Raw genomic sequence first — 17,166 nt, forward strand, 5'->3', positions numbered from 1 at the left:
TAAGTGCTGGGCAGGTTACAAGGTGATCAGGTTGTCCCCCCTCTAATAATAATAATAATGATGGCATTTATTAAGTGCTTACTATGTGCAAAGCACTGTCTAAGTGCTGGGGAGGTTACAAGGTGATCAGGTTGTCCCCCCTCTAATAATAATAATAATGATGGCATTTACTAAGCGCTTACTATGTGCAAAGCACTGTCTAAGTGCTGGGGAGGTTACAAGGTGATCAGGTTGTCCCCCCCTCTAATAATAATAATAATGATGGCATTTATTAAGCGCTTACTATGTGCAAAGCACCGTCTAAGTGCTGGGGAGGTTACAAGGTGATCAGGTTGTCCCCCCTCTAATAATAATAATAATGATGGCATTTATTAAGCCCTTACTATGTGCAAAGCACTGTCTAAGTGCTGGGCAGGTTACAAGGTGATCAGGTTGTCCCCCCTCTAATAATAATAATAATGATGGCATTTATTAAGCACTTACTATGTGCAAAGCACTGTCTAAGTGCTGGGGAGGTGACAAGGTGATCAGGTTGTCCCCCCTCTAATAATAATAATAATGATGGCATTTATTAAGCCCTTACTATGTGCAAAGCACTGTCTAAGTGCTGGGCAGGTTACAAGGTGATCAGGTTGTCCCCCCTCTAATAATAATAATAATGATGGCATTTATTAAGCGCTTACTATGTGCAAAGCACTGTTCTAAGTGCTGGGGAGGTTACAAGGTGATCAGGTTGTCCCCCCTCTAATAATAATAATGATGGCATTTATTAAGCGCTTACTATGTGCAAAGCACTGTTCTAAGTGCTGGGGAGGTTACAAGGTGATCAGGTTGTCCCCCCTCTAATAATAATAATAATGATGGCATTTATTAAGCCCTTACTATGTGCAAAGCACTGTCTAAGTGCTGGGCAGGTTACAAGGTGATCAGGTTGTCCCCCCTCTAATAATAATAATAATGATGGCATTTATTAAGCGCTTACTATGTGCAAAGCACTGTTCTAAGTGCTGGGGAGGTTACAAGGTGATCAGGTTGTCCCCCCTCTAATAATAATAATGATGGCATTTATTAAGCGCTTACTATGTGCAAAGCACTGTTCTAAGTGCTGGGGAGGTTACAAGGTGATCAGGTTGTCCCCCTCTAATGATAATAATAATGATGGCCTTTATTAAGCGCTTACTATGTGCAAAGCACTGTTCTAAGTGCTGGGTAGGTTACAAGGTGATCAGGTTGTCCCCCCTCTAATAATAATAATAATAATAGTGATGGCATTTATTAAGCACTTACTAGGTGCAAAGCACTGTTCTAAGTGCTGGGGAGGTTACAAGGTGATCAGGTTGTCCCCCCTCTAATAATAATAATAATAATAATGATGGCATTTATTAAGCGCTTACTATGTGCAAAGCACGGTTCTAAGTGCTGGGGAGGTTACAAGGTGATCAGGTTGTCCCCCCTCTAATAATAATAATAATAATAATAATGGCATTTATTAAGCGCTTACTATGTGCAAAGCACTGTTCTAAGTGCTGGGGAGGTTACAAGGTGATCAGGTTGTCCCCGCTCTAATAATAATAATGATGGCATTTATTAAGCGCTTACTATGTGCAAAGCACGGTTCTAAGTGCTGGGGAGGTTACAAGGTGATCAGGTTGTCCCCCCTCTAATAATAATAATAATAATAATGATGGCATTTATTAAGCCCTTACTATGTGCAAAGCATGGTTCTAAGTGCTGGGGAGGTTACAAGGTGATCAGGTTGTCCCCCCTCTAATAATAATAATAATGGCATTTATTAAGCACTTACTATGTGCAAAGCACTGTTCTAAGCGCTGGGGAGGTGACAAGGTGATCAGGTTGTCCCATGAGGGGCTCCAAAGCTAGACTGCGAGCTCCTTGTGGGCAGGGATTGTCGCTGTTTATTGTTGCATCGTACTTTCCCAAGCGCTTAGTACAGTCCTCTGCACACAGGAAGCGTTTACTAAATACTATTGAATGAATGAATGAATCCCCAGGGACTTAATGATAATAATAACGACGATGATTGCATTTGTTAAGCGCTTACTATGTGCAAAGCACTGTTCTAAGCGCTGGGGAGGTAACAAGGTGATCAGGTTGCCCCACGGGGGGGGGCTCACAGTCTTCATCCCCATTTGCCAGATGAGGGAACTGAGGCCCAGGGAAGTGAAGCGACTTGCCCAAAGTCACACAGCTGACAATTGGCGCGGCTAGGATTCGAACCCGTGACCTCTGACTCCAAAGCCCGGGCTCTCTCCACTGAGCCACGGCTGCTTCTTTAGTTAGTTATGTACATATCCTCCTGTTCTGTTGCCTCACTGACGTGTAATTTCCTTTGTAAATTTATTTTGTAAGTTCCTTGTATGCAAGGATCCCGTCCAACAACCGCATTGTATTCTCAAACCCCTTAGAAGAGTACAGAGTAGGTATTCAATAAATACTAGCAATTGATTGATGGCCCTTTTCTCTTCATCCAAACTGCCTCTGGCCTAGAATTCCCTTCCTCTTCATGTCTTTTTATTTATTTTACTTGTACATATCTATTCTATTGATTTTATTCTGTTAATATGTTTTGTTTTGTTCTCTGTCTCCCCCTTCTAGACTGTGAGCCCGCTGTCGGGTAGGGACCGTCTCTATATGTTGCCAACTTGGACTTCCCAAGCGCTTAGTACAGTGTTCTGCACACAGTAAGCGCTCAATAAATACGATTGATCTGACAGATGATCAGTCTCCACACACCAAAATTTTATTAAAAGTACATAATAATAATAATAATAATGGTATTTGTTAAGCGCTTACTATGTGCAAAGCACTGTTCTAAGCACTGACATCTCCAATAACTAGTGAGCGGGAATATTGTTCTATGTTATATTTTACCTTCTCAAGCGCTTAGTGTGGTGCTCATCCCCCCTCCCAGCCCCACAACACTTATAATTATGTGTTAAGCACCTACTGTGTGTCAGGCACTGTGCTTAGGTACACATCTGTAATTTTATTTATTTATATTAATGTCTGTCTCCCCCTCTAGACTGTAAGCTCATTGTGGGCAAGGACTGTGTCTGTTATGTTGTTATATTGTACTTTCCTGAGCGCTTAGTACAAAGCTCTGCACACATTGTTTCTAGTCTGTAAGCTCGTCTAGACTGTAAGCTCATTGTGGGTGGGGAATCTGCCTGTTTATTGTTGTACTCTCCCAAGCGCTTAGCACAGTAAGCGCTTAATAAATATGATTGAATGAGCGAATGGCAGTAAGCCCTCAATAAATACAATTGACTGCTTCCAATCTAGAGAAAAAAAAGAATCACCATTAATAATAATAATGATTTTGGTATTTGTTAAACGCTTACTATGTGCCAAGCACTGTTCTAAGCACTGGGGGTAATCGGGTTGTCCCACATGGGGCTCACAGTCTTCACCCCCATTTTACAGATGAGGTAACTGAGGCACAGAGAAGTGACTCGCCCGAAGTCACAAAGCTGACAATTGGCAGAGCGGAATTTGAACCCACTACCTCTGACTCTCAAGCCCGTGCTCTTTCCACTGAGCCGCGCTAGGATTGTCTGAAGGTGCCAACTCTGCCGTACTGGATTCTCCCAAGTGCTTAGTACGGTGCTCTATCCGTAGTAAGCGCTCAATAAATACTACCAGTTGATGATGCTGATGACCTGTATATATGTTTGTACATATTTATTACTCTATTTATTTATTTATTTTACTTGTACATATCTATTCTATTTATTTTATTTTGTTAGTATGTTTGGTTTTGTTCTCTGTCTCCCCCTTTCAGACTGTGAGCCCACCGTTGGGTAGGGACCGTCTCTAGATGTTGCCAATTTGGACTTCCCAAGCGCTTAGTACAGTGCTCTGCACATAGTAAGCGCTCAATAAATACGATCGATGATGCTGATGACGGTGAAGTGTTCTTTGGGTCTCCGGTCCTTTCACCCTCGAGAAAGTTTCCAAACCCCCGGGCCTTCTAGTCCCTTGGTTTCTCACAATCAACCCCTTCCTGAATTCCCCCGTCTTTCACCAGACAGGAGCCCTGCCCTGTTCAGTTGCCTCACGTTTATTATTGAGATACACATTGCACAACACACACCCAGTTGAGAAATCAGGAATTCGGAGCAATTTCCAACGTGTTGAAAGGGTGACCTTGTTTTTGTGTGGGGTGCAAAATAGGTTAACCAGTGTAAATGGGCCGCAGGGCTCGATTTCGCGGATGGGAAAAAACGACTCGGAGACGTGAGTTCGGATGGAGCAGGAAAGGAGGAAGGTTGACTACCAGCCCCTTCACTTCCCGAGAGGTACGAGTGGCGAGCAGCCCCGATCCCGTTCCCACTGTCTCTTTTATTGAGTTACAGCAACGCGGGGGCGAGCAACGGGAATTTCAGGGATCCAATTAGGACCGACAGGATGTTATGGATTCTCATTACTCTCCGTTCTCACTGTCTTGTGCAGGAGGTTGTTATCCGCTCTACGACCTTGCATGGATAGGTGTTACTTGTTATTGGCCTTGAAGACATCCTGTTGTTGAGCCTTGCATAAATACGAAAAGGAGTTGCTCTCGGCCTGCACAAAATTCATTTATTCATTCATTCAATCGTATTTATTGTGTGCATAGCACTGTACTAAGCACTTGGGAAGTACAAGTCAGCAACATATACAGCATATAGAACATATAGAGCACTCAATAAATACGACTGATTGATTGATATAGAGACAGTCCCTACCCAACAACGGGCTCACAGTCTAGAAGGGGGAGACAGACGACAAAACAAAACACGTGGACAGGTGTCAAGTCGTCAGAATAAATAGAAGTAAAGCTAGATGCACATCATGTACAAAATAAATAGACTAGTAAATATGTACAAGTAAAATAAATAGAGTAGTAAATCTGTATAAACGTATATACAGGTGAAGGGTTACTGCCGGTATTCATTCATTCATTCAATCGTATTTATTGAGTGCTTACTGTGTGCAGAGCACTGGACCAAGTGCTTGGGAAGTACAAGTCGGCAACATATAGAGACGGTCCCTACTGTTGTCGACAAGTAGGGTGCAAAATAGGTTAACTCGGTGTAAATCGGCCGCAGGGTTCTTGTACCCAGGGTGGTGACGCAGATAGGAAAAATGACTCGGAGACGTGAGTTCAGATAGAGCAGTAAAGAAGGAAAGTGGCTACCAGCCCGTTCACCTCCCGGGAGAGGTACGAGTGACAAGCAGCCCCGATCCCATTCTCACTGTGTCTTTTATTGAGTTACAGCAACATGGGAGCGGAGCATTTGGGAATTTCAGGAATCCGATTAGGACGGACAGGATGTTACAAATTCTCATTATGCTCCGTTCTCACTGCCTTGTGCAGGTTGTTGTTATCTGCCCTATGGCCTTGCATAGCTGCTTGTTACTTGTTACTGGCCTTGAAGACATCTGTTGCTGAGCCTTGCGTAAAATACAAAAAGGAGCTGTTCTCTCGGCTTGCACAAAATGGAGGGTTACTGTCATTCATTCATTCATTCAATCGTGTTTATTGAGCACTTACTGTGTGCACAGCACTGTACTAAGCGCTTGGGAAGTACAAGCTGGCAACATATAGAGGCGGTCCCTACCCGACAGTGGGCTCACAGTCTAGCTCTTTCCACTAAGCCACGCTGCCCCTGCCCCTCCACTTTCACAGACCGATGGGGTAGCATCCTGCGCGCGCACACAGTACTAGCAGGAATAGCATTTAAGCGCGTACATAGCGCTGTGCTAAACGCTGAGGAACAATACACGGGTGGAAATTAGGTGTATAGTCCCTGGTCCTCTAGGGTCTCACAATGTCATCAGCAGGTGAGACACAAAATCAAAGGCTACAGCTTATGATCAAGATGAAGTTAGAGAGCGGTAGGGCATTTTTGACTAGATTTCCCTTCTCTTTTTACACCTAGAGAGCACGTCATTCGGCCTCTGCTTCCGAGCTACCCATTTGGCATCCCCCACCCGGTCTTTCCACGGGCTCACGGTGTTCCCAGTGTTGTGATCGGGTTTGTCTGATATCCATTTTGTTTTCCCATCCCTTCCTCCCATCCCTTTGTACACCCTTCTTCATGGAAGAAGAATGCCCGCCAAAACTTCTCGCCACAAAACCTGCCTAACAAAGGCCTCCCCCACCCTGACCTGCCTGACAAAAGCCATCCCTGTTGTCCACTAGTGGACTTGACATGACTGACTCCATTTTGTGCAGGCTGAGAGAACAACTCCTTTTTGTATTGTCTGCAACAGATGCCTTCAAGGCCATTAAACAAGTAACACTTATCTATGTAAGGTCGTAGGTCAGATGACATCCTGACAAGACAGTGACAACAGAAGATAACAGAATTTACACACCTATTTATACAAGGCCATATGGCAGATAACAACAACCTTTGCAAGGCAGTAAAAACAGAATTTACAGCATCCTGTTGGTCCTAATTGGATTCCTGAAATTCCTAAATGCTCCCTCCCATGTTGCTGTAACTGAATAAAAGACACAGTGAGAATGGGATCAGGGCTGCTTGATCTGGGTCCCTGGCCCCTTGCAGTCGCGCGCTAATAAAATCCACTTCTAAATTTCTACCTGGGTCTCACTCGCTGATTCTCGGCACAACACCAGCTCCTGTATAAACGTATATATGGCTGTCAGCATACACAAAATGGAGTCAGTCACGTCAAGTCCGCTAGCGGACAACACTACCCAACAGGGGAATGGAGTCAGTCATGCCAAGTCCGCTGGCGGACAACAAAGGGTGACTTTTCTGCGACAGGGTTGGGAGGGTTTATGGGAAGGAGAGGGGTGCTGCCCAGGGTTCGTTTAGTTCTTCGGGACACACCTGGGCCCTGAAAAGACAATGAAACCTTCACCCTTACAGAGAAAGGTCACCTAGGCCAAAGATGGAGGAGAAAAGCAGGGGAAGGCTGCACACGTCACTCTACCAAGGGATCACGTGGGCCGGGAGCAGAGGGGCGGTGCGCACGTCACGTCACCCGGGGGTCACGTGGTCCGGGCGGGGAAGGGAGGAGCCGAGGGAGTTGCACACGTCACACTAACAGGGGGGTCACGTGGGCCGGGGAGCAGAGGGACGGTGCGCACGTCACGCTACCCTGGGGTCACGTGGTCCTGGCGGAGCGGGGAGGAGCTGAGGGAGAGGCACACGTCACTCTACTGGGGGTCACGTGGTCCGGGAATGGCTGGGAGGGACCGGGCGGGTTTGCGCACGTCACTCCGCCAGGTGGTCACGTGGTCTGGGTGAGGCGCTGAGGTGGGTTGCGCACGTCACTTTACCAGGGGTCACGTGGGCCGGGAGAGGCTTGGCACGCGGCCCATACAAATAGTAATAATAATAATAATGGCATTTGTTAAGCGTTTACTATGTGCAAAGCACTGTTCTAAGCGCTGAGGGGTGTACAAGGTAATCAGTTTGTCCCACGTGGGGCTCACGGTCTTAATTCCCATTTTCCAGGTGAGGTAACTGAGGCCCAGAGAATAATAATAATAATTATAATGGCATTTATTAAGCGCTTACTAGGTGCCAAGCACTGTTCTAAGCGCTGGGGGAGGCACAAGGTAATCAGGCTGGCCTACGTGGGGCTCACGGTCTTAATCCCCACTTTCCAGGTGAGGTAACTGAGGTCCAGAGAATAATAATAATAATAATGGCATTTATTAAGCGCTTACTATGCGCAAAGCACTGTTCTAAGCGATGAGGGAGATACAAGGTAGTTGTCCCACGGGGGGATCAAAGTCTTAATCCCCATTTTCCTAGTGAGGTAACTGAGGCCCAGAGAATAATAATAATAATGGCATTTACTAAGCACTTACTATGTGCAAAGGCACTATTCTAAGCGCTGGGGGAGGTACAGGGTAATCAGGTTGTCCCATGTGGGGCTCACGGTCCTAATCCCCATTTTACAGGTGAGGTAACTGAGGCCCAGAGAATAATAATAATAATGGCATTTATTAAGCGCTTAGTATGTGCAAAGCACTGTTCTAAGCGCTGGGGAGGTTACGAGGTGATCAGGTTGTCCCATAGGGAGCTCACGGTCTTAATCCCCATTTTCCAGGTGAGGTAATTGAGGCCCAGAGAATAATAGTAATAATGGCATTTATTAAGCACTTACTATGTGCAAAGTACTGTTCTAAGCGCTGGGGAGGTTACAAGGTGATCGGTTGTCCCATGTGGGGCTCACAGTCTTAATCCCAATTTTTACAGATGAGGTCATTTAGGCACAGAGAGGTTAAATGACTTGCCCAGTCACCCAGCTGACAAGCGGCGGAGGGGGGATTAGAACCTATGACCTCTGACTCATTCATTCGTTCAATCGTATTTATTGAGCGCTTACCGTGTGCAGAGCACTGTACTAAGCGCTTGGGAAGTACAAGTTGGCAACATATAGAGACAGTCCCTACCCAACAGTGGGCTCACAGTCTAAAAGGGGGAGACTGACTGGATGAATGGATGAATACTGGATGAATTAACGAATGACTGGATGAATGAATGAATGACTGGATGGATGAATGACAGTGAATGAATGAGTTACCGGATAAATGAATGAATGGGTGGATGAATGAATGAGTTACTGGATAAATGAATGAATGGGTGGATGAATGAATGAGTTACTGGATAAATGAATGGATGGATGAATGAATGAATGAGAAGCAGCGTGGCTCAATGGAAGGATCCCAGGCTTTGGAGTCAGAGGTCATGGGTTCAAATCCCGACTCCGCCAACTGTCAGCTGTGTGACTTTGGGCAAGTCACTTAACTTCTCTGTGCCCCCGTTACCTCATCTGTAAAATGGGGATTAAAACTGTGAGCCCCCCGTGGGACAACCTGATCACCCTGTAACCTCCCCAGCATTTAGAACAGTGCTTTGCACATAGTAAGCGCTTAACAAATATCATCATCTTCAATGAGTTACTGGATAAATGGATGGATGAATGACTGAATGAATGAGTTACTGGATAAATGAATGAATAAATGACTGGATGAATGAATGAATGAGTTACCGGAAAATGGGGATGAAGACTGTGAGCCCCCCACCATGGAACAACCTGATCTCCTTGTAACCTCCCCAGCGCTTAGAACAGTGCTTGGCCCACAATAAGCGCTTAATCAACGCCATCATTATATATGTATATATGTTTTTACGTATTTATTACTCTATTTTACTTGCACATACCTATTCTATTTATTTTATTTTGTTAATTTGTTTTTGTTCTCTGTCTCCCCCTTCTCGACTGTGAGCCCACTGTTGGGTAGGGACCGTCTCTATATGTTGCCAACTTGGACTTCCCGAGCGCTTAGGACAGTGCTCTGCACACAGTAAGAGCTCAATTAATACAATTGATTGACTGATAAATGAATGAATGAATGAATGAATGGAAGAGGAATAAATTTATCCCCATTTCCCCGCCGTTTGTACATATCTATTCTATTTGTACATATCTATTCTATCTATTTTGTACATATCTATCTTCTTGTATAAGCTCATCCAGCAAGCGGCCTCAGAGGATGGGGGCAGGGGCGGTGGAGCGATTAGCCCTGTATATATGTATATATGTTTGTACATATTTATTACTCTATTTATTTATTTTATTTGTACATATCTATTCTATTTATTTTATTTTGTTAGTATATTTGGTTTTGTTCTGTCTCCCCCTTTTAGACTGTGAGCCCACTGTTGGGTAGGGACTGTCTCTATATGTTGCCAATTTGTACTTCCCAAGAGCTTAGTCCAGTGCTCTGCACATAGTAAGCGCTCAATAAATACGATTGATGATGATGATGATGATCTATTCTATTTATTGTATTTTGTTAGTATGTTTGGTTTTGTCCTCTGTCTCCCCCTTTTAGACTGTGAGCCCGCTGTTGGGTAGGGACTGTCTCTAGATGTTGCCAATTTGTACTTCCCAAGCGCTTAGTCCAGTGCTCTGCACATAGTAAGCGCTCAATAAATACGATTGATGATGATGATGATGATCTATTCTATTTATTGTATTTTGTTAGTATGTTTGGTTTTGTCCTCTCTCTCCCCGTTTTAGACTGTGAGCCCGCTGTTGGGTAGGGACCGTCTCTAGATGTTGCCAATTTGTACTTCCCAAGCGCTTAGTACAGTGCTGTGCACGCAGTAAGCGCTCAATAAATATGATTGATTGATTGAAATCGCCCGGGGCAGGCGCTGCCCTCTAGCGGTTGCCGGTGGGATTTGAGGACGCGGCCGGTAGGGGGCGCCGCGGAGCCGGGCGGCCGAGGACCATAGAGACGCGGAAGTGGCGGCGGGGGAAAGAGCGGCCGGCCGAGCGGAAGGGGGTTTTCGGGAAGGTGGCGGGGCCAGGGCCCAGGCGTCCTCACCGCCCCCTTGGGGGGTCCCCTGTCCAGTAAGTAGCCACTCTGTCACCGCACTGACACCCCCCCAACACCCCCTTTTTCCTCCCCTCCTCCCCCCTCTGCCCTTCCCCCTCCCCCCACCTTTATTACTGTATTGATTTCATTCATTCACTAATCATTCATTCAATAAATTCATTCACTCCTATTTATTGAGCGCCTCCTGTGTGCAGAGCACTGGACTAAGCGCTTGGGAATGATGCGTCCATAGCTAGAATTCTCTGGCTTCCGATGGCCTGGCTCCTGGTTGTGTTGTCTGTCTCCTCCCCTCCCCTTCTAATAATAATAATGGTATTAGTAATAATAAGGGTGGTACCTAATAATAATCGTGGTAATAATAATAATTGGCATTTGTTAAACGCTTACCATGTGCAAAGCACAGTTCTAAGCGCTGGGGAGGATACAGGGTGATCAGGTTGTCCCACGGGGGGCTCATCGTCTTAATCCCCATTTTATCAATCAATCAATCAATCGTATTTATTGAGCGCTTACTATGTGCAGAGCACTGTACTAAGCGCTTGGGAAGTACAAATTGGCAACACATAGAGACAGTCCCTACCCATTTTACAGGTGAGGTCACTGAGGCCCAGAGAAGTATTGGTTGAGCGCTTGCTGTGGGCCAAGCACCCGGTTCTAAGCGCTGTTCTGGACTGTGCGCCTGTTGTGGGCAGGGATTGTCTCTCTTAATTGTAATAATATATGTATATATATATATATATGTATATACATTTGTACATATTTATTACAATATTTATTTATTTTACTTGTGCATATCTATTCTATTTATTCTATTTTGTTAGTATGTTTGGTTTTGTTCTCTGTCTCCCCCTTTTAGACTGTGAGCCCACTGTTGGGTAGGGACTGTCTCTGTATGTTGCCAATTTGTACTTCCCAAGCGCTTAGTACAGTGCTGTGCACATAGTAAGCGCTCAGTAAATACGATTGATGATGATGATCGTGATAATAATAATAATAGTGGTATTTGTTAAGCGCTTTCCTAATTCAAAGCACCCTGTTCTAAGTGCTGTTCTGGACTGTGGGCCTGTTGTGGGCGGGGATTGTCTCTCTTAATTGTAATAATAATGATAATAGTAATAATAATAATGGTTTTTGTTAATCAGTCAATCAGTCGTATTTATTGAGCACTTACTGTGTGCAGAGCACTGTACTAAGCGCTTGGGAAGTACAAGTTGTGTTAAGCGCTTTCCTAGTTCAAAGCGCCCTGTTCTAAGCGCTGTTCTGGACTGCGAGCCTGTTGTGGGCAGGGATTGTCTCTCTTAATTGTAATAATAATGATAATAGTAATAATAATAATAATAATGGTATTAAGCGCTTTCTATGTTCAGAGCACCCGGTTCTAAGCGCTGTTCTGGACTGTGAGCCTGTTGTGGGCAGGGATTGTTTCTCTTAATTGTAATAAGAATGATAATAATGGTAGTAATGGTATTGTTAAGCGCTTACTATGTGCAAAGCACCCTGTTCTAAGCGCTGTTCTGGATTGTGAGCCTGTTGTGGGTAGGGATTGTCTCTCTTAATTGTAATAATAATGGTAATAGTAATAATAATGGTATTTGTTAAGCGCTTACTATGTGCAAAGCACCCAGTTCTAAGCGCTGTTCTGGATTGCGAGCCTGTTGTGGGTAGGGATTGTCTCTCTTAATTGTAATAATAATGGTAATAGTAATAATAATAATAATGGTATTTGTGAAGCGCTTTCTATGTTCAAAGCACCCTGTTCTAAGCGCTGTTCTGGACTGCGAGCCTGTTGTGGACAGGGATTGTCTCTCTTAATAGTAATAGTAATAATAATAATAATAATGATGGTATTTGTGAAGCTCTTTCTATGTTCAAAACACCCTGTTCTAAGCGCTGTTCTGGACTGTGAGCCTGTTGTGGGCAGGGATTGGCTCTCTTAATTGTAATAATAAGGTTAATAGTAATAATAATAATAATAATAATGGTATTTGTTAAGCGCTTACTATGTGCAAAGCACCCGGCTCCCAGCGCTGTTCTGGACTGTGAGCCTGTTGTGGTCAGGGATTGTCTCTCTTAATTGTAATAATAATGATGATAATAATAATAATAATGATGGTATTTGTTAGGCGCTTGCTGTGTGCAAAGCACCCTGTTCTAAGCACTGTTCTAGACTGTGAGCCTGTTGTGGGCAGGGATTGTCCCTCTTTATTGTAGTAATAATAATAATAATAATAATAATGATAGTATTGCTTTGTACATAGTAAGTGCTTAATAAATGCCATCACTATCATTACTACATGCGAAGCGCTGGGGAGGTGACAAGGTGATCAGGTGGTCCCACGGGGGGCTCACAGTCTTAATCCCCATTTTTCAGATGAGGTCACTGAGGCCCAGAGGAGTGACTTGCCCCAAGTCACCCAGCTGACAATTGGCAGAGCCGGGATTTGAACCCATGACCTCCGACTCCAAAGCCCGGGCTCTTTCCACTGAGCCACGCTGCTTCGTATCTACTCCAGCGCTTAGAACAGTGCCTGGCACATGGGAAGCGCTTAACGAATACGAAAAAAGAAAAAAGAGATGGGATTAAGCACTTACAAAAGCACTGTGCTAAACACTGTGGTTGGTATAGGATGATTTCAGTGGACAAAGTCCCTGGACCTCATGGGGCTTGTACTCTAAGGGAGAAGGAGAAATCTTCCCCGCGACGTTGTGTCCAACTTTATCATCCTGTATCTAATAATAATAATAATGGTATTTGTTAAGCGCTTACTATGTGCCAAGCACTGTTCTAAGCGCTGGGGAGGGAATACAGGGTGATCAGGTTGTCCCACGTGGGGCTCACAGTCTTCATCCCCGTTTTACAGGTGAGGTCACTGAGGCACAGAGAAGTGAAGTGACCTGCCCCCGTCCGTGTGCGGTGCTTGGCACATAGTAACGGCTTAACCAGAATCATCATTAGTTGAGGAAACCGAGGCCCAGAGAAGTTAGGTGACTTATCCAGGGTCACTCGGCAGCCCCGGGACTCCTGACGCCCATATCCGGACTCTTCCCTCTAGGCCACACTGTAGACGAAACAGCGTGAGAGAACTTCTCTTCCCCCAGTAACTTGTTTGCTCCGGTTCGGGAAGACAGGGTTGGTTTTTATCTCCTAATTCCCAGGAATTCCCAGGAAATTCCCATTTTTACCGGTAGAGACTGGCCTCGGTCACCCAATCACCTCAAAAAATAGGTCGGGACGCCGGGTAATTACCGATTGGATTGTAGAGTTTCTCCTGGTTGTGCACGGCAAGAAATAATAATTGTGGTGGTGATCCATCTCCCTGTCCATTCATTCATTCAGTCGTATTTATTGAGCGCTTACAGTGTGAAGAGCACTGTACTAAGCGCTTGGGAAGTCCAAGTTGGCAATGTATAGAGATGGTCCCTACCCAACAGTGGGCTCACAGTCTAGAAGCCCACAGTCTTGGGAAGCAGTGTGGCTCAGTGGAAAGAGCCCGGGCTTTGGAGTCAGAGGTCATGGGTTCGAATCCCGACTCCGCCACATGTCTGCTGTGTGACCTTGGGCAAGTCTCTTAACTTCTCTGAGCCTCAGTTCCCTCATCTGTAAAATGGGGATTAAGACTGTGAGCCCCATGTGGGACAACTTGATCACCTTGTATCCACCCCCAGCGCTTAGAACAGTGCTCTGCACATAGTAAGCGCTTAACAAATGCCAACATTATTATTATTATTATTATTATAGAAGAAGTCGAGAAGCAGCGTGGCTCAGTGGAAAGAGCCCGGGCTTTGGAGTCAGAGGTCATGGGTTCGAATGCCGACTCCGCCACATGTCTGCTGTGTGACCTTGGGCAAGTCACTTTTCTTCTCTGAGCCTCAGTTGCCTCATCTGTAAAATGGGGATTAAGACCGTGAACCCCACATGGGACAATCTGATCACTTTGTATCCCCCCCCCCCAGCGCTTAGAACAGCGCTTTGCACATAGTAAGCGCCTAACAAATGCCAACGTTGTTATTGTAGAAGAGTGGGCTCGCGGTCAAGTCTGGACCGTAAGTCCGTTGCGGGCAGGGAATCCGCCGGCTAACCGTGCCGTGTTGTCCTCTCCCAAAAGCATTTAGCGCAGTATTCCGCAGAGAAGCAGCGCGGCTCGGTGGAAAGAGCGAGGTCATGGGTTCAAATCCCAGCTCTGCCGATTGCCAGCCGTGTGACTGGGCAAGCCACTTCTCTGCGCCTCAGTTCCCTCATCTGTAAAATGGGGGTGAAGACCGTGAGCTCCACGTGGGACAACCTGCTCACCTCGTATCCCCTCAGCGCTTAGAACGGTGAGCGCTTAACAAATGCCAGCATGATTATTATCATCATCATCATCAGTCGCATTTATTGAGCGCCTACTGTGTGCAGAGCACTGTACTAAGCGCTTGGGAAGTCAATCAATCAATCAATCAATCATATTTATTGAGCGCTGACTGCATGCAGAGCACTGTACTAAGCGCTTGGGAAGTACAAATTGGCAACATATAGAGACAGTCCCCACCCAACAGCGGGCTCACAGTCTAAAAGGGAGAGACAGAGGACAAAACCAAACATACTAACAAAATAAAATAAATAGAATAGATAGGTACAAAATAAATAGAATAGATATGTACAAATAGAATAGATATGTACAAACGGCGGGGAAATGGGGATAAATTTATTCCTCTTCCATTCATTCATTCATTCATTCATTTATCAGTCAATCAATTGTATTTATTGAGCGCTTACTGTGTGCAGAGCACTGTCCTAAGCGCTCGGGAAGTCCAAGTAGGCAACATATGGAGACGGTCCCTACCCCACAGTGGGCTCACAGTCTAGAAGGGGGGGACAGAGAACCAAACCAAACATCCTAACGGAATAAAATGATCAGTACAGTATTCCGCACATCGGAAGCACTCGATCAATCCCATCGAGGAATAGACTGTCACGTGGGAAAAGCCGTCCGGAGCTCGAGAAAATGGTGGCGGAAAAACGTCACCGTGGGGACGGTGTCGGGAGCGAGACGCGTCTCGAGGCCTGGTTCCAAGCGTGTTTGGAAGGTCACCAGGCCGAGGGGCACGAGGGGGGTTTTCCTGCCAGCTCGTCTCCTCCGGTAACAATAGCTCTTTCCCTCCGCAGGGCCAGGCCGCCCCCGATCCCGTTTTTCCGCTTCCATAACCCCTGGATCCCGAGGTGAGAAAGGGATCGGACGGGAAGAGAGGCGGCGCGGTTCAGTGGAAAGAGCCCCGGCTTGGGTGCCAGAGGTCGGCGGTTCCGCTCCTGGCTCACTTGTCAGCCGAGTGACCCTGGACGAGTCACTTCCAGTGCTTAGAACAGTGCTTGGCACATAGTAAGCGCTTAATGACGATGATGGTACTTGTTAAGCGCTTACTATGTGCAGAGCACTGTTCTACGCGCTGGGGGGGGATACAAGGTGATCAGGTTGTCCCACGTGGGGCTCACGGTCTTCATCCCCATTTTACAGATGAGGGAACCGAGGCCCAGAGAAGCGAAGCGACTTGCCCAGAGTCACCCAGCTGACAGTTGGTGGAGCTGGGATTTGAACCCGTGACCTCTGACTCCAAAGCCCAGGCTCTTTCCATTAAGCCATGCTGCTTCGCTAACAAATACCAACAGTGTTATTATTATTCGCTGGGCCTCAGTTCCCTCGTCTGGGAAATGGGGATGAAGACTGTGAGCCCCATATGGGACCACCGGATTACCTTGTATCTCCCCCTTCCCCCTCGTCCCCCTCTCCATCATCATCATCGATCGTATTTATTGGGCGCTTACTGTGTGCAGAGCACTGTACTAAGCGCTTGGGAAGCACAAGTTGGCAACATATAGAGACGGTCCCTACCCAACAGTGGGCTCACAGTCTGAAAGGGACTCTCCATTCCCCCCCATCTTACCTCCTTCCCTTCCCCACAGCACCTGTATATATGGATATATGTTTGTACATATTTATTACTCTTTTTATTTATTTTACTTGTACATATCTATTCTATTTATTTTATTTTGTTAATATGTTTGGTTCTGTTCTCTGTCTCCCCCTTCGAGACGGTGAGCCCACTGTTGGGTAGGGACCGTCTCTATATGTTGCCAATTTGGACTTCCCAAGCGCTTAGTACAGTGCTCTGCACATACTAAGTGCTCAATAAATACGATTGATGATGATATGTTTGTACATATTTATTACTCTATTTTACTTGTACATATCTATTCTATTTATTTTATTTTGTTAATATGTTTGGTTTTGTTCTCTGTCTCCCCCTTTTAGACTGTGAGCCCACTGTTGGGTAGGGACTGTCTCTAGATGTTGCCAACTTGGACTTCCCAAGCGCTTAGTACAGTGCTCTGCACACAGTAAGCGCTCAATAAATACGATTGATTGATTGATTAGAACAGGGCTTGGCACATAGTAAGCACTTAATACCAACATTATTATTATTATTATTAATCCCGACGCCGCCACTCGTCTGCTGTGTGACCGTGGGTGTGTCGCATCACTTCTCTGTGTACCTCGTCTGCAAAATGGGGCTTAAAACTCTAAACCCTTTGCGGGATAAGGACTGTGTCCCAACTTGCTTGTAAGCACCCCAGCGCTTAGTACAGTGCCTGGCACATAATAAGCACTTAACAAATACCATAAAAAAGAGAGGCCTTAGAAGATTTTCAGAAACAATCCTGGTGTTTATCGAGTGCCCACTATTATTTTTATAGTATTAAGCACCTACTATGTCCCTAGCTCAGAGAAGCAGCG

The 17,166-nt window shown here is 45.6% G+C and overlaps 1 protein-coding gene across 3 annotated transcripts in view; it reads left to right on the plus strand.

Moving 5' to 3' along the window:
* The first annotated feature begins 10,360 nt into the window (after nucleotides 1–10,360).
* The window catches only part of FBXW5 (F-box and WD repeat domain containing 5), a 44,024-nt gene continuing 37,218 nt past the window's right edge, over nucleotides 10,361–17,166 (plus strand). For 2 of the 3 annotated variants that reach the window (XM_038767765.1, XM_038767767.1), the window contains exons 1-2: nucleotides 10,361–10,410; nucleotides 15,543–15,596. The gene's annotated coding sequence lies outside the window, so the exon portion shown is untranslated. The remainder of the gene's footprint in view (nucleotides 10,411–15,542; nucleotides 15,597–17,166) is intronic. The other variant, XM_038767766.1, reaches the window with a different exon arrangement.

The sequence above is a fragment of the Tachyglossus aculeatus genome, chromosome 27, assembly GCF_015852505.1.
Source record: "Tachyglossus aculeatus isolate mTacAcu1 chromosome 27, mTacAcu1.pri, whole genome shotgun sequence".
In the NCBI taxonomy this organism is placed as follows: Eukaryota; Metazoa; Chordata; class Mammalia; order Monotremata; family Tachyglossidae; genus Tachyglossus; species Tachyglossus aculeatus.